An 18838-nucleotide genomic window follows, 5' to 3' on the forward strand; every position below is an offset into this window, starting at 1 on the left:
TTGTATGGAATATCGGTGATATAGATCAACTTTTGTGTATGTAGGTAACGATTTTTATAGGGCGCCTACATTCATGGACGTAAGTTTGAAATTACAGCCCACTACGTCCTTACACTTGGAGCTACTGTTGCGAATAGGAGGCGGCCCTCCGGTTAACCTCCGGAGCTCCGTAACTGTTTTGCCTCCGTCGGTAGTACCGGAGGTCACCGGAGGAGCGCTGTAATCGTATTATCCGATTCAGTCAACAGGAGGTCCGCCCACTGATCTCTATACATGGATCGCTGATGGCAGGTCTCCGCTGCAGGAAAAGTACGCTAAGTTGAGCGCGCGGTTCGCCATGTTGGCGTACCCAACCTAGAGCTCTCCTTATGGGGAAGCAATGATAATATAGTCAATTTTAAGTCGCAATCAATGGCGCATTGGAATAATTAAAAATATAGAGACATGTTCACTCAAAGCATAAGGACATTGGGATCACTGACACGTCATTCCGAGGTCAGTAAATCTCCGGGATAGCAATAAACATGAGTGTAATAACGGCCAACAAATATTAACTTAGGTGCTGAATACATGCAATTAGCGATCGGTAACACAATACGAGTGAAAACCAGTTTCTGGAAACAGTGCTGTAAATTGTATACATGTATGCCACGAAATTATGCATTCTTAAAATGATGTACCTATAAACGTAGCTCACTATACAAGCCTAGATTCGACATATCGTAATCGGTGCTTGATAATGAATTTCTGTTTCCTGTTTCCATGAAATAACGCGCATATTATCAAATTAAAATATCATTGAAGCAAATGTACACATTTATAAAACCAGCAAATATTCAAAACTTGTCAATATATCACATTACCTGCAGCTTAATTTACTATTACATACCTCTTTAATTAAATTCAGCTAGCAAAGCGATATTGATAGTCATCATCAGAAATATGTAACGCCAGTTAAGAGTCCCAAATACCACGAATAGTATAATGGGATAGCCCCAAACACCCACCACACTTTCCCTTCTCCCACCACTCCAGTGTCTGAAACCCATAATTATTACTGATGTAAATAAGGTCTAGAATTCCTCCAAACTTCATTTTCTAAGATTGTTATAAGGTCACGTCAATTATTTCATCGAAACCGTCATTTTAATTATGAGAAATTAAAAAAAATATAAGTAAATCTTTACTTGCAGTTAATGTTCAGTAAAATTGAAAACAGCTGTACATCACTTCTAAGGTGTACAGTTTGTCCATTTCTATCAAAACAGTCTTCCTCTAAGTGATCCGAGCAGAGAACAGCTGTTTTAGAAGGCTCCCAATTCTCCCGCCTGATACTCCTAATCCATGATCTTAGAAGTTCGGGTCTCGAGAAAGGAAACCTACAAAAATTAATTGCCATTTTGCTCCCGGAATATGCGAAAAAAAGATACAATAAACCTAAAACTCAAAACACTACCCTAGGAAGATTCTTATGTCATCACTCATCATCATCATCTGTTTACCCTCCAGGTTCGGTTTTTCCGTCGGACTCAGCGAGGGATACCACCTCTACCGCCTCAAGGGCAGTGTCCTGGAGCTTCAGACTCTTGGTCGGGGGATACAACTGGGGAGAATGACCAGTACCTCGCCCATTCGGCCTCACCTGCTATGCTGAACAGGGGCCTTGCGGGGGATGGGGAAGATTGGAAGGGATAGACAAGGAAGAGGGAAGGAAGCGGCCGTGGCCTTAATTTAGGTACCATCCCGGCATTTGCCTGGAGGAGAAGTGGGAAACCACGGAAAACCACTCCCAGGATGGCTGAGGTGGGAATCGAACCCACCTCTGCTCAGTTGATCTCCCGAGGCTGAGTGGACCCCGTTCCAGCCCTCGTACCACTTTTCAAATTTCGTGGCAGAGCCGGGAATCGAACCCGGACCTCCGGGGGTGGCAGCTAATCACGCTAACCACTACACCACAGAGGCGGACAAGATTCTTATGTACAGTATAAAACTCCCCGATGAAATGATTTCTCCTTCTGCTGATCGGTTTTGTTTGTACATCCATAAGCTGAACTCTGCGGTATGTTAATACCCCGTAGAATGTTTCTTCATTCATATTTCAGATAAACACATACATATTTAAATTGAATCTTGTAATCCACAAGTATACTACAAGGCAACGAACCTAAATTCGTAACATACACTACTATTTACTTTGAAATAACACAGCACAGACCACTCGTGGAACTACAATCAAGAGGCCTGGCGTCCGTGAACTAAGCATAAACAAAGCAAGCGCGCTTCTCGTGGTCTATTGCACCATGCGCTCACTGCCATCTTACTACGCCAGTCATCTTCTATTCGGCTTACTGCTACCCAAGCTACCAGCCATCCAGGTATAGAGATCAGTGGGTCCGCCTCCTCTTCACAGCACTACTAGGTACTTAGAGTAATCCCCATCTGGAACGTTCACCCCAGCAATTAAAACTCAGAAGACTTTTCCTATTGCTTAAACTCACAACCTACTTTTAACCCCGTTTATTTTTTTTTCCTAGTTATTTTACGTCGCACCGACACAGATAGGTCTTACGGCGACGATGGGACAGGAAAGCGCTAGGAGTGGGAAGGAAGCGGCCGTGGCCTTAATTAAGGTACAGCCCCAGCATTTGCCTGGTGTAAAAATGGGAAACCACGGAAAACCATTTTCAGGGCTGCCGACAGTGGGGTTCGAACCTACTATCTCCCGAATACTGGATACTGGCCGCACTTAAGCGACTGCAGCTATCGAGCTCGGTAACCCCGTTTATCATACCGTTACATGCTGTCTGTACTGTTGAACTTCAGTGGACCTTTACTAAACGGGAACTGTCTGCTATCGAAGCATTGATAAATTTCGCAAACATGTCTAATTAGAAAAAAAAGCTTTCATGAAGCTTACATGCAATACATATCAAGCTGACTGGTCTGTAATTTTCAGCTTTATGTTTATCACCCTTTCCTTTATACACAGGGGATTCTATAGTAACTCTTCATTCGTTTGGTATAGCTCCTTCATGCAAACAGTAAACATTAAGTACTTCATATATGGCAGTATATCCCAACCCATTGTCTTTAGTGTATCCCCAGAAATTTTATCACCGGGCGAGTTGGCCGTGCGGTTAGGGGCGCGCGGCTGTGAGCTTGCATCCGGGAGACAGTGGATTCGAATCCCACTGCCGGCAGCCCTGAAGATGGTTTTCCGTGGTTTCCCATTTTCACACCAGGCAAATGCTGGGGCTCTACCTTAAGGCCACGGCCGCTTCCTTCCAACTCCTAGGCCTTTCCTATCCCATCGTCGACATAAGACCTATTTGTGTCGGTGCGACGTAAAGCCACTAGCAAAAGAAAGATATGTTATCAGTTCTACCTGCTTTTCTAATTTTCATTTTTTGTAAATTATTGTAAAATATCTTCGTTATTGTAGGTAAATTTCAATACTGCGTTAGTACTAGTTTCCTCCTTGTAGCGAACAATCTTTACATACTTCTGACTGAATATTTATACCTTCTCTAGACACACACACACACGCGCGCGCGCGCGCGCGCGCTCTCTCTCTCTCTCTCTCTCTCTCTCTCTCTCTCTCTATCTCTCTCTCTCTCTTCTTTTTTTTGTTCTGTTGAATTCCTTGAACGCCTTCCTTGGAACCTGTCTCTGCCTTAAAGTACCTATTCATATCGTTCCATTTTTCACTAAAACGTGTATCACTGTCAGTTATGCTTGCCATCATGTTATCCTTAGCTGACTTCTTCGCTAGAGTTAATTTCCTAGCAAGATCCTTCAATTTCTCCGTACTTCCACAACCATTTCTAACTATTTCCTTTCTTAGTCTGTTTACTTCTTTCGTTATAGTATAGCGGGTCTTCTCCATTCCTTACACAGTCTTTGAAGGTCCATAACTGTTTAACTTGCTTTAAACACATCCCACAGTCTGTTTACATTTTTATTTACCGCTTTCCACCGATCATAATTACTTCCTAAAAACTCCTTCGTGCCTATCTTGTCAGCCATGTGGTACTGTTTAATGGTCCTACTTTTACTACCTTCCTTTCTATCACATTTATTTTTAGCTACGAGAAAATCAGCTTCGTGATCACTAATACCCTGTGGTACTTGAGTTTCTCTATAGAGGTCATCTGGTTTCACCAGCACCACGTCCAAAATATTCTTCCCCCTAGCTTGTTCCATCACTTTCTGATTCATATGTCCAGTTTAACTTATTCGCCATTTGTTGGTCATGCTTCCCGTCGTTCTCATTACCTTCTCAGTTGGTAAACTGAGATCACCTACATTGTTCTACAATCACGTTCCTTTCCGTATCGTTTCCCACATAGCCGATTAGGTTATCAAATAAGTCAGAATCAGCGTCTGCGCCACCCTTTCCACATCTGTACACTCCAAAACGGCAAGGTGGCTGTTATCTTTAGAGATGAGCCTTACACCTAGAATGTCATGTTTGTCATCTAAGTTTCTCATAGGTAACGAATTCTTCTTTCACCAGAATGAATGCTCCCTACCATTCCTATCTTGTCTCTACGGCATACACTCCAGTTCCATGAGAAAATTTCTGCATCCATTGTATGATTTGATAGCACATGCAAAAGGATGTGGTTTCTGGATAGGTCCAGGTGTTTGTGTTAGTTAAGAAAAAGGTGTCATGCATCAACCATGAACCATAATCTCGCCATTTCAGTAGTCAGGGGAGCAGTCCGTTTGGGCACTGCCGTGATTAGCGCGGGCCTTGCCGGTTGCAGTGCCATGCGTCAAGTACCACTAGGGCCCGCCGCACAGCGCCACCTCCTTGGGGTCCCTCGTACCCACTCTCCGATCCCGGAGAATGAGGCCAAGCCCGCCTGGGCGGGGGCCTCCTGGATGGGGGTGGGTCATGACGCCGGGCCTCCTTCCTCTCTGCCCGCGCCATGGCCTGGAACAAAGGGCAACTGCGATGAGAGGCCGGGTGGCCCCCCGCGCAGTTGGCGCACACCGGCGCCTCTTTATGTGCTGCGCAGTCCGTGTAGTGATCACCCCCGCAACGGTTGCACCGCACTAAGAGCCCACACCTCTCCTAACGGTAGCCCCACCTCAAACAGCGGAAACACTGCATGAGCTGCTGAGGGGGACGTTTTGGTTTCACCTGATTGCCGCTGCCCGCTGAAGTCCTCTCCTGATTGGCTTCTTGGTAGACTGCTGTCTTGGGAGCAGTCCTGGACTGCGGCTGGGTGGCTCTCTCCTGTTGGGCCGGCGTCGTCGTCGTCGTCTTCTGCTTCTTCCTGGCGCGAGGGCGGCGCCTGCTTCCTGGCTGGGTCGGTCTCCTCTCGGCTAGGGACGAGGCCTTGTCCTGGTGGTCATCCTCCGGGCCTGGTGTCCCTGGGGTAGCAGGTGGCCCCGCGGCAGAGCCGGTTTCTCTCTCTTGATTGGCGGCGGCGTCGGTCGTTGCAGACACCTGATTGCGTTCCCTGTCCTCTGGGGCGCACATAGATGTCTGCAACATGACAGACTCGCTGGCAGTCCGGGCCTGTGTAGCAGCCTCCGAACGCCAGGGAGCGTCGTCCTCTACTGCCGTGCTGCCGTCCGCTGTCTGGAGCGCCTTCCTGGATTGCGCCCTGATAGTAGGCCCTTCCTGGCAGGCCTTGGTCTGCGTCCATCTTGCACAGTTGGTCCTTGGAGGAGCGGTCTGTGTCCACTTCGCAGTGCCGAGCATCTCAGCCTGGGTCGTACAGTCGCGGCGCCAAGGGGCGGCATGCTCCACCTCCGTGGTGGCGCCGCTGGTCTCCGGCGTGGACGGGAGGACAAAGTCGGTATTAATCGCCTTATTCCTCGTTCATCGGTCCTTCCTGGCCGTCCGGGTTGCGGCCGTGCTGGTGATGGCCCTTCATTTGTAGGCGTCGAACATCCCTGGTGCGTAGTCTCTCCCTGGTGGATGGATGACCTGATATATCTGAGAGAGTTCCCTCGCGATATTATCCAGGCGCACCTCCCTGTGATCCCTGATGATTAAGCCTCCGGGCAGGAAGCTCTCGACGTGTTGCGTAGGGAGATCCTAGCCCCCTTGGACACGGGGTGGCGCATCATGTGCAGGACCATGTCCCGCTGCGTGGATGCGTCCTCCCCCGGCCTGTAGTACACGAGGAGAGCCTGGTTCACCGGGGCTGCACAGCTCTCCCGGAACACGAAGCCATCAAGGGTGTCACACCCGTCCCTGAAGGCGTACGGCTTCGTCTCGTTGTTCGCCGTAGTTCAGTCGTCCGCCGCAATCCACATGTCCGTCGTAGTCATCCTGGTCCTCCTGGAAATAAAAGTCCTGAAAGAGAAACCGCGCACTGAGAAGTGCTACAGCTCAGACAAAGCTCTTTCGAAGGTGTACCAACAAGTACAGCTGCCTGAGTAGTACTGGGAAAGTTCAGATCGCCTGGCGAGGAGAGATAAGTCAGCGGGAGGCACGTAATGTCTTCTCGCTATGACTGCCAAGATCGTCGTAACATCCGCTGTGATCACACAAGCTTATATAGAACTCCGCTTCCTCCATCCTCTCAGATGATACATCTAGGTTGATTTATTGTTGTTAGTCAAAATTGAGCAAGATAGACGAGGAAATCAGAAACTATTACACAGAGTAATAAAATCAAAAAGAATAAATCAAGAAAAAATCAAGACATTAGAGAGAGAAGATGGATCCATAGTACGTGACGAAAAGGGTCTTCAGAAGGTGATGGCGAAGTATTTTGAAAAACTTTATAATGAGGATGACTGCTCGGAGGAAGGAGATAAGAAAATGGAAATAATAGATGGAGAAAAAGAAGAGAACCCGATAACATGGTTGGAACTTGAAAGGGCAGTGAAAGCAATGACCAAAGGTAAAGCAAGTGGAAAAGACGAATTCAATATGGCAAGTAAGTTAATATGGGAAGGGCATCTGATTCAGAAAGTGATGGAACCAACTAGAGGGAAGAATATTCTGGATGTGGTGTTGGTAAAACCAGATGAGCTCTACAGAGAAACCGAAGTAATAGATGGTATTAGTGATTACGAAGCTGTTTTTGTGATAGTTAAACATAAATGTGAAACAAAGGAAGATATTAAAATCAGGACTATTAGGCAGTACCATATGGCTGATAAAACTGGCATGAGCGAGTTTTTAACAAGTAACTATGATCGGTGGAAAACGGTAAATAAAAATGTAAACAGACTCTGGGATGGGTTTAAAGCAATTGTTGAGGAATGTGAAAATAGGTTTGTACCTTTAAAAGTGGTGAGGAATGGTAAAGATCCACTATATTAAAAAAGAGAAGTAAAGAGATTAAGGAGGTGCAGGTTGGAAAGAAAAAGAGTTAGAAATGGCTGTGGATGTAAGAAGAAATTGAAGGAACTTAGTAGGAAAATGAATCTAGCAAAGAAGTCACCTAAGAATAACATGATGGCAAGCATAATTGGCGGCCGTACACATTTTAGTGAAAAATGGAAGAGTATGTATAGGTACTTTAAGGCAGAAACAGGTTCTAAGGAGGATAATCCAGGAATCATTAATGAACAAGGGGAGTGTGTATGCGAGGATCTTCAAAAGGCGGAAGTATTCAGTCAGCAGTATGTAAAGATTGTTGGTTACAGGGATAATGTCCAGATAGAGGAGGTGACTAATACTATGAAGTATTAAAATTTACCTATGACAGCAGTGACATTTACGGTTAGATACAAAAGTTGAAAACTAGAAAAGCAGCTGGAATTGATAAGGTTTTAGGGGATGTACTAAAGACAATGGGTTGGGATATAGTACCATATCTGAAGTACTTATATAATTATTGATTGGATGAAGGAGCTATACCAAATGAATGGAGAGTTGCTATAGTAGCCCCTGTGTATAAAGGAAAAGGTGATATACATAAAACTGAAAATTACAGGCCAATCAGTTTGACATGCGTTGCATGCAAGCTTTCGGAAAGCATTCTTTCTGTTTATATAAGACATTAATAACTGGTTTGATAGAAGGCAGTTTGGGTATAGGAAAGGTTATTCCACTGAAGCAGGATTGCAGCAAGATGTAGCAGATATCCTGGATTCAGGAGGGCAATTGGATTGTATTGCGATTGACCAGTCTAAGGCATTTGATAGGGTGGAACATGGGAGACTACTGGCAAAAGTGAGTGCGATTGTACTGGACAAAAGAGTGACTGAATGGGTGGCTCTGTTTCTAGAAAATAGAACTCAGAGAATTAGAATAGGCGAAGCTTTATCTGTCCCTGTAATAATTAAGAGGGGAATTCCTCAAGGCAGTATTATTGGACCCTTATATTTTCTTATATATATATATCAATGATATGTGTAAAGAAGTGGAATCAGAGATAAGGCTTTTTGCAGATGATGTTATTCTCTACAGAGTAATAAATACGTTAAAAGATTGTGAGCAAGTGCAAAATGACCTCGATAATGTTGTGAGATGGACAGTAAGCAATTGTATGATGATAAACGGGGTTAAAAGTCAGGTTATGGGTTTCACAAATAGGAAAAGTCCTCTGTTTTAATTACTGCGTTGATTGGGTGAAAGTTTCCTTTGGGGATCATTGTGAATACCTAGGTATTAATATAAGGAAAGATCTTCATTTGGGTAATCACATAAATATGATTGTAAATAAAGGGTACAGATCTCTGCACATGGTTATGAGGGTATTTAGGGGTTGTAAGGATGTAAAGGAGAGAGCATATAAGTCTCTGATAAGACCCCAACTAGAGTATGGTTACAGTGTATTGGACCCTCACCAGGATTACTTGATTCAAAAACTGGAAAAAATCCAAAGAAAAGCAGCTCGATTTGTTCTGGGCGATTTCCGACTAAAGAGCAGCTTTACAAAAACGTTGCAAAGTTTGGGCTGGGAACACTTGCGAGAAAGGAGACGAGCTGCTCGACTAAGTGGTATGTTCCGAGCTGTCAGTGGGGTGATGGCGTGGGAGGATATCAGTAGACGAATTAGTTTGAGTGGTGTCTTAAAAGTAGGAAATATCACAATATGAAGATAAAGTTGGAATTCAAAAGGATAAATTGGGGCAAATATTCGTTTATAGTAAGGGGAGTTAGGGATTGGAATAACTTACCCAGGGAGATGTTCAATAAATTTCCAATTTCTTTGCAATCATTTAAGAAAAGGCTAGGAAAACAACAGATAGGGTATCTGCCACCTGGGCGACTGCCCCAAATGCAGATCAGTAGTGATTGTTATTATTGTTGTCTTACTTAGCTATGAAAGTGAGTTAAAAACGGTCTTTCCGATTCTGCTATTCTGAGACTGTCAGTTCGACACAGTAGCGGTGTTATGTTGTACTGTGCGTTTTATTGTCCTGATCTCAGAAATGTTTCCCTTGAAATTGCCTAGCTGCTGCCTTCATTTTCATCCTGTATTTATAGAGAGTAATTTAAATTTCTTGTTTGAAACTATATGGTATTGTCCATTGTTTCAGATCCGTTCGCTTCTGGTGGAAACTTCGCGTCCATTTCCAGGAAGTTGTCTTGACGTCTGTATTACTAGGTGAGTCAAATTGCAAATTACTTTAAGCTAGACAGGAATTTGTGAATCTGTTAATTTTTCTGTAGTGTACAGGTGTATAATACTAAATGAGGTCTGAACAACAACTCGAATAGATAAGTTTGTGATTTTCTGTGTTCAGTAACAAGGGTCACTTGAATAGTATTCTCTCGATGATTACCTGAATCTAGAAGTTTCGCTGCACTCTTTTCTTCAATCATTAGTTTCAGCATCAACCTATCTTAATTCTGAGAATATTTTATGATCGTTACTTGGTGGTGGTGGTGGTGGTGGTGGTGGTGGTGGTGGTGGTGGTGGTGGTGGTGGTGGTATGAATAATCTCCGATCTTCGAAATTTCTTTTAGCATCCGGCAATGAGCCCAGTCAGCCAGTGAATTATGTAAGGGATGTATTTATTTTATTTGTTGTTGTTGGGATGCAGGAGAGATGTTCCAATCGTCTTGGCCTAAGTCTTGTTATGTCTTTCATTGATAAGCATGAATTGGTCATGGAACAAAAGGACGTGGGGTTGGAATAGTTGGTAGGATACGATCGATGCCAGTTGAAGGTTTTAAACTCGCAATTCAATATCAGAGAGTAATGCATATAATTCGAGGTAGGCAGACTGATCACCTGTGCGGAGAATTGACGTAAGAAGAGGTGGTAATTGATATCCCAATTACAACTTTTGTGGTAGACAAGTAGTTCGAGCGAAGTTGTATCTATCCAAAGAATATCTGATTGAGGTCAGCAACTGTCTCAGCGGAAAGAACGGAGATCGTAGTTCTAGGATTTTGTTGAAGTGCTGAGGGAAATAGCCGTAATGAAATTTCATACTTGTGATTGCTCTGATAAATTGGTACGAGTGGGAAAGCTTACGGTGCCCACGTGCGTTCGGGATATCTGGATGGATAGTGGCGTACTGCTTACGCGGTTTTGGAAGGCATTGTGCCATTCATTTTTCCACGCAGTCGGTTGCTATCGACGAAGCAAGGAAGTGTAATCCGATGCTGGAACTGTAATGCAAGTTCGTTGGCTTTCAGAACAGCAGATGATCGTGCTGCTTTGATTGCTACTTCATTGCCTCGAATTCCAACGAGGCGTTTAAACACACAAATTAAACGTTCCTGCCTTGTGTCTCAGTTCGTAGTTTCACTTCAATAATATTGAGCACGAGGATGTTCCTGCATTAGTAGTTCGTAAGCTCGCTGCAATGCTGATCTGGAATTGGACAATACAATGAACCGCTTGGACAGAGTTGTAGCACCTTGTAGGGCTGCCAGAGTGGCTGTAAGCTCGTCCTTAAAAGTGGATGTTATCGAAAGTAGCTTGAAATTACCGCAGCTACGAGAATATATATCGATATAAGCACTACCCACTGTATTACAGTCCTTCGATCCACATGTGTAGATATGTCGGGGCGTATGTTTCTTGTCTTATGTCCAGGTTCTTACTCGTATTTTCGTAAGAATATTTAAAATTGGGATGGATATCTCTGGTGCTAATAATACGTCTGCAACCACTGAGGTTGGAGAATTCATCGACTAGGCCCGATAGACTTCTCTCTTGCCGGTAGCGTGTAGTCAGTACTAGGGTATTCAGCTTGGATATCTTGTGGAATATTAAAGAATTTCCATTTTGGAACAGCTTACGAATGTATTGTCCCGCTTGATACTGCCTCCGTAGATGGAGAATAGGTTCAAGGGTTTCAACTAACAGAGCATTAATCGGTGTTGACTGCATTGTTCCGATGCATAGCCTGAGGACCACTTTTTGACATTTACCTAGTTGAGTCAACATTGTTTTGAAAGCCGTAGCAGTACATTTGCTTCCATACTCCAAGAAATGTTAAATAAAAGATCGGCACAAAATCAGCGCAATTTTTGGGTCGCATCCTTACCACGAGCCGTTAATGGCTCTTAAGATGTTAACTGCTGCCGCTGTATCATATTTACGGAAGATGTGATGAATGTGCGGAGACCATGTCAATTTTGTAGTCTATGAGAATTCCTCCATATGGCACCACTGCCCTGCAGGGAAAGGCGTAGGTACTCAGTTTAAGCGTGTGCAGTGGAAGGTCTCGAATGGCGAGTGTAGATAGAGACTGCTGATTTTCCTGCTGATATCGTTAGATCAGTTTTTTTTACAGTTTGCTTTCCATCGCACCGACACAGGTAGGACTTACGGCGACGTTGGGTTAGGAAATGGCTAGGATCGAGAACGAAGCGACCGTGGCCGTAATTAAGGTACAGTCCCAGCATTTGCCTGGTGTGAATAGGGGACTCTACGGAAAACCATCTTCAGGGCTGCTGACAGTGTGGTTCGAACGCGCTATCTTTCGAATGCCAGCAGACAGTTACGTGACCCAAACCACGCGACAGTTACGTGACCCAAACCACGCAGCCACTCGTTCCGTGAGTCCATAGTTATTAAGCCAAGCAGTGAGAGTCGTCAGTGCTTGACACTTGTCAAAGGATTTCGCTTCTCTATAAACGAAAATATCATCTGGAGAACTTTGTCTTAAGAGAAAAGATAGATGTGAGGTCTGCTGTGTAAATATTAAAAAAGCAATGGTGCCAAGATAGCCCTGTGGAAGGCATTACGGATCATAAGATATCTGTCTTGCAGTAACCAACTGAGGTTTCCAATGAATACATCTGTAAGATATATGATGCATAATTTGTCTTCTAAGACTGGGATAAGTACGTTGTCGTACGCAGAAGAGACATCAGTGTACGGCGGAAACCCATCTGTTGAGGTAATAGCAACTTGTGATTTTCTATCCACCATTTTAGTTTGTGTGTAACCATCCATTCCATACTTTTGTACAGGCAGGATATTAAGGACAGTGAGCAATATGTTCAAAATAGTCGTAAATTCTGTTCTTCGAGATTGCCGGGTACAACGGTTATGAGATCCTGTGATGAGCTAATATTTTTCTACGGTCTCAGATGCAGTCTGCATATAATAAACATCAGGCTAATATTTTGTCTCCATAACGAAAATGTAAATGAATATCGAATAACTGTGATATATATCAGGGATTGTTCGCAGGGTGTTCCTATTGACTGAATTGAAATTCGCGAGCACATTACATTTTCGGTAAATTATTTTACTGCTAGACTGTCTGCATACGTCGCTATTTAAACATAATGACGATGCCGTTCTGTGAATGCTCTGAGATTGTACAGTCGCTTAAAATAAATATATGAATGAACACTTGGTATTCCCTAAGTTCCTCGAAGGTACACTTTTCTCAGAAACAATCAGCGGCCGGTCGTACACAAGTGCACGTGAACGCCCAGAGTATGGAACTAAGACTCCTGTTACCCTTTAATTACTCGGTATCTGATTCATTGAAATTTTAATCCGCCGCATTTTAAGTTTGGCGGGTTCTGCGCTTCAAACTTCCAGCATCGCATGCATGTGCACATCAGTCTTGTGACAGGTTTCGCACATGCGCAAGTGATAGTGACGGAGCTGTTACTGTATGGTGAGTGCACACGTCCAATATGCTGTTTCTTCAGAATGCCTGTAACAAAACTGTACTAGATGGTGCTGTCCGTTGCTGCCATCTTTACGAATTTTGTGCCAATTCAAACTTCTCTGAAAAAGCAATAGCCTTCGTTTTAGATTTCAGTATCCCGTGCAGTATTATCTTCCGTTTATTAAAACTATTTCAGTAATATGAAATTGGTCCGAAATCTTACGAATTATTCTGCCTCCACGCTTCATAGACAAACGTAACCAGGTAGAAACAGCATCCGTTGCGCTTTAATTCTACACATAAGTTTAATTTTCTTCAGCTGCTATCAGTTTTATGAGTAGCTGGGAAACAGATATTATATTGCTTTGAAAGCATTTTTTTAACGTGCCGGTTGTACGAATTCCTCGTATATTGGCAGTCTTAAATGCCAACTGTCCATCTCGTTATTTCAGATGGGTTCTCGAAGATCTAGATTTTCAAACTTGAAGCAAAATGTCATCGACTGTCGAAGAATGACTTCTATAAAGATTGGGAGGAAAAAGAGGAAACATAGATAGGGCGAAAATTATTGGAGCCTGTCTTTTAATATTCATGTTATCTTAAAAATTTTCAACTGATGGAACACAAATAAAAATATTAACCACTATGCTGAAAGTCAACTCAAGAGCGTAGGAAAAGTATCCTTCCGCAAGTGAGCACGTCCCCTGTTCCTCCTTCCCGTCTCCGTTCTCCATCTCCGCCACAACCAGCTTATTATTAACGTCGTGCGTTTATATGACAAGTACTTCATTCTCAAATAGTGAAGCATCAAAAGAAATCACTTCCTTTCACATAGCTGTACTTTGATTACGTACCATACCTATTTATTCCTTTATTGACCCTGTAAAATCTATAGATTACTGACGAACACCGAGGCAAGGTTTATTTCTATTTCATAATGCAGTTTGTGAGAGGCACATGGAGACTTTCAACATAAGCATACGATTCCGCTCTCGTGCAACGACTGTCAGTGGCAGTTTCTCACAGTTCAACAAGCTGAAAACCTACCTATGAGTGGGGTTGCAAAATAGTGTTTCCAAGAATGTTGTAAATATTGTGGTCTCTTCATTCGGAAGGTAAAAACGAACTCATGATCCCCTCATGACAGCATTTCTGCAGATTGAGGGCAGTTACGAAAACGAAGTACAAATTATTATTATTATTATTATTATTATTATTATTATTATTATTATTATTATTATTATTTCGAATACGCTAAGGATCCTATTGCCATACCGTGTTAAGGCCCTTCCTATTTTACTTAAGGCGAGTGCATAGTTCGAAATGAGCTGACAGATAGGCCAACTGACGAACAGTCAAACGAACAAACCTCTTCTGTCACATAAATCTGGCATTCAGCTTAGCTGAGTTACGTTTTGTTTCACTTTCCTTATCGCCTTGATTGCTTGTTTATATAATTCAGACACTTTCTTAAAACACAATTTTCAGTGCTTTAGGGAGACGTATCGTCAGAAACACACACGACGTATATAAACAACAGGACAGCATATAAGATATGGTACCACAAAAACATACGAATTCCTTTAAATTCCGCACGAGCCGTGTAAACATTGTACGTAGAAACGCCGATCAGCTGCGCGGTTTTTTCACCACTTCTTCCACAGTCCACAGCAGATTCTCATCTCGTAGGCTACTGTAAACGTTCATAACAATTTGTTTAGAAATCCTACTTAATCACCCCCCCCCCCCCCCCACTTTTATTAGCTAAGTATTCCACTTGTGACTAAAGCGTCATAGCATCACCCACATGTTGCTCACGGCTGGCAGCTATTATGAATATTGAGCATGCTATTGCAGCCAATACTGCCAACAGTTTTCTTGGATCCATCTTCAATGCCGTAAAAATTATGCGACCGGGCGAGTTGGCCGTGCGCGTAGAGGCGCGCGGCTGTGAGCTTGCATCCGGGAGATAGTAGGTTCGAATCCCACTATCGGCAGCCTTGAAAATGGTTTTCCGTGGTTTCCCATTTTCACACCAGGCAAATGCTGGGGCTGTACATTAATTAAGGCCACGGCCGCTTCCTTCCAACTCCTAGGCCTTTCCTATCCCATCGTCGCCATAAGACCTATCTGTGTCGGCGCGACGTAAAGCCCCTAGCAAAAAAAAAAAAAATTATGCGAACTAAACAGCAATGGAATGAGCCCGAACAAAGCTTAAGAGTACACAGTGCAATAAGATATCAAACTCATGTTAAATAATTATTTATTTTGCTATATACACCACCGAGAACAATAACTATTCACAGCCATCTACGTATGAAATGTAGGAGTTCGTAACGAACCCGAATAACATGCAACTTGTGAAATATTTTCCATATTTTTACAGCGCAAAAATATGCAAGTGGTCAAGTCAGTTTGCCAGAATATCTAACCAAACTGAGGGAAGCTCCTTACTGCAGCAACAACCAACAAACATAGGAACTATTTACAGCTGCGGAGTCCGACTCGTTTGGTGAACGGTCAGCGTACTGGCCTTCGGTTCAGAGGGTCCCGGGTTCGATTCCCGGCCGGGTCGGGGATTTTAACCTTAATTGGTTAATTCCAATGGCACGGGGGCTGGGTGTATGTGCTGTCTTCATCATCATTTCATCCTCATCACGACGCGCAGGTCACCTACGGGTGTCGAATAGAAAGACCTGCACCTGGCGAGCCGAACATGTCTTCGGACACTCCCGGCACTAAAAGCCATACGCCATTTCATTTCACCGCTGCGGAAGCCTCTTCACCGACCAGAAGTCTGGCTAACATCAAAGGGACCGCTTAGGTCTTGAGTTGACTCTCAGTATACCTATAATACAAAAGAAACGGTTTGATATAATTTATATATTGTGTTCCATAGACTGAAAAACTTATTTTTTTCACTGTGTAGACACTGAAGAGCACGGCTTCCGTACTAACAAATTTACTTTTAAGTAACATGAATATTATGGCATACCGTATTTATAAACATCTTCCGAAATGTTGACAAAATGTCCTTACGTTTAAGTTAGAAATAAACTCGATGGATGAAACTGTACGCATAAACCGGCTTCGGCGGCCGGGTCATGTGGAGGGCTGTAGGTTATCTAGGAGAGTAATGAACTCTGTTATGGAGAGTAAGACAAGTAGAGGGAGACCAAGACGACTATTGGTTATACTCGGTTTCTAACGATTTAAAGGTAAGGAGTACATAACTAGCCTATATATAACTGTATAGACAGACAGAACTAGTTACAATTAGATAATTGTTCCTGCAGTTAGTAAATGCACATAGCCTTCCAGACTGAATGCAGAAAGGCATAACATTCTATAATAAGCATACATGTAGCCTATATTGTTACTGTTGCTATTGTTTCGACAGTTTATTTTTACATCGCACCTACACAGGTAGGTCTTATGGCGACGATGGGATAGGAGAGGCCTAGGAGTGGGAAGAAAGTGGTCGTGGCCTTAATGTACAGCCCTGACATTTGCATGGTGTTAAAAATGGGAAACCAACGAAAACCATCTTCAGGGCTGCCGACAGTGGGATTCTAACCCCATTATCTCCCGGATGCAAGCTCACAGCTGCGCGCCCCTAACCGAACGGCCAACTCACCCGGTATTATTATTATTATTAAATTGTTTGAACACCCAATTTTCTATTTGACGAGGTGCCGCTAGAATCAGTGAAAGCTATGAATATAACGCTTGTTATGGGTCTCCACAGGCTCTTGTGTCTGCAAGGGAGGTGAATTCTAATAGTAATTAAAATTAAGACTAATAAAATATTAAATGCGAGGAGCACGCACTACGCTCATTTTTAATTATTCTATTTTGTACTTCTATACATAGGCTGAGAGAAACGGGATGTGATCTACAAGTAGTGACTTCCAAATTCTCAACTGCCTTTTGGTCCTACGTTTTGACGTCCTACAATTCTCATGCCCGCTACAGTGATGAATATTAGTATAAAGGCGCGTGGTTTTGTGTGGGTGGGAAAAAAGTTTATTTATTTAGTATTGCACGCATTCTTTCCCCGTACAGTTTACAATCAATGAATGCAAAATATATTCTTATTTTACCTCTAGCATTAGTACTTAAGGAAATAAATGAATGACGACGATCGTAGGGGGGGAAGTTGATATAAAGGCAGGTCCGCTGTTTGACTTGCATCAGTGATAATGTAAACAGTTACGGTGGCCACAGAAAGTATCCGTACACCTATGGAAAGTGATGGAACATCATTACGACTTACGAACTGAAGTCAGATTTATAAACTGCATAACGAAAGGCATCAGATATACAGAAATGGACAAAAGTATTCGTACCCCAACCCACCCAAAACAAATGCTTTACTGCTGGACCAATACGGAGTACAGCTCAAAATTACCAACCCAAACGTATACCTTGTACAGCAGTGTACATTAAAAAGCACAAAATAAACTGGAAGTAAATAACAGTACATAACAAAGCAACAAATTCGTACTCCATGACACTACTTGTCTGGACATAAGTATTCATACCGTATCCCAGAAGAGTTCATAACTCAATGAAGAAACATATTACTAACTCGATCAGTAGCGCGTTTGTTTGCCTTACCTGTATATTATTTCTTTTAACCTGATTGGCACCACTTTCCGTGTTAGTTCACATGCAATATTCCCCCATTCTTGTTGTAGTAACTGTTCCAAGTGTGCTTTACTTCTTATGTGGTGTTTTCTTAGTCTGGACTCCAGTTCACTCCATAGATGTTCGATGGGCTTGGTATCCGGCGATTGGGGAGGTGTATTTAATGTGTGCGGCGTGTTTTCGAGTACCCACAAACGAACAATTTCCGCCGTATGTTTGGGGTCATTGTCGTGTTGGAAGTAAAACTCATTAGTAATCCCAAGCTTTTCGGCGCTTTTCGAAAGTTTTCTTTCAGGATGTTCAAATATTGAAATCTGGCCATAGTCTCCTCGATAAATACCAACTCCCCGACATCTGAAACGGCCATTGAGCCCCACATCATAACCCCACCCCCGCCGTGCTTCACAGTGGAAACGAGGTTCTGTTCATCGAGCTCTGTGTTAGGGCGTCCCCACACTAAACTTCGTCCATCACTTCGGAAAATATTAAATTTACTCTCATCTGTAAACATCACTGTCGACCAAAATGCATTATCTTTTGCCACGTATTCTTTAGCAAATTGTAGTCTCTTCCGTCGATTCACTTTCGTTATGTGCGGTTTCTTTCTTGGGACCCTAGATCGATACCCAGCACGATGAAGGATCCCTCCTTACTGTTTTGTGTGACACTGCATGATGGAAATATTCTGCCAGCTGCGATGCTATTGCCGAAGATGTAGTGTGTGGTTGTTTTTTAAGGTGTACGTTTGGGTTTGTAATTTTGACCTGTACTTCGTATTGGTCCAGCAATAAAGTATTTTGTATTGGATGAGTAGGGGTATGAATACTTCTGTCCATGTCTGTACACGCTGAACATGCAGATCGTTTAAAATGTAACATGATCGGCACGATAGTGTATACAAACTGCAGATCGTACCGCCAAGAAAGTATTCGTACAGTGCGGATGTACTGCCTTTGCGATTGGTTAAATCCATTGTCGCCACAGGTTTAGGCCGCTGTGCCTGCAGGAGCGACTATCTCTTCAGTCATCTTCACTGTGCTGTCGTTGCCGCAAGGTTATTTGGTATGGGGGCGAAAGACGACGGAACTATCATTGAGTCAAAGAGAGAATATAGTGTTACTGTATAAACAAGGTAAAAGTTATCTTCTAGTAGGAAAATAGCTCGCATTAGCTT

At 43.2% G+C, this 18838-nt stretch overlaps 1 protein-coding gene across 4 annotated transcripts in view; it reads left to right on the forward strand.

Annotated features, from left to right (window-relative positions):
- The window catches only part of Snap25 (Synaptosomal-associated protein 25kDa), a 475798-nt gene that overhangs the window by 66771 nt on the left and 390189 nt on the right, over positions 1–18838 (forward strand). For 3 of the 4 annotated variants that reach the window (XM_067140197.2, XM_067140191.2, XM_067140193.2), the window contains exon 2: positions 9463–9530. The exons of the other annotated variant lie outside the window; for it this stretch is intronic. The gene's annotated coding sequence lies outside the window, so the exon portion shown is untranslated. The remainder of the gene's footprint in view (positions 1–9462; positions 9531–18838) is intronic. 4 annotated transcript variants of the gene reach the window in all.

This window comes from Anabrus simplex, chromosome 2 (genome assembly GCF_040414725.1).
Source record: "Anabrus simplex isolate iqAnaSimp1 chromosome 2, ASM4041472v1, whole genome shotgun sequence".
Taxonomy (NCBI): domain Eukaryota; kingdom Metazoa; phylum Arthropoda; class Insecta; order Orthoptera; family Tettigoniidae; genus Anabrus; species Anabrus simplex.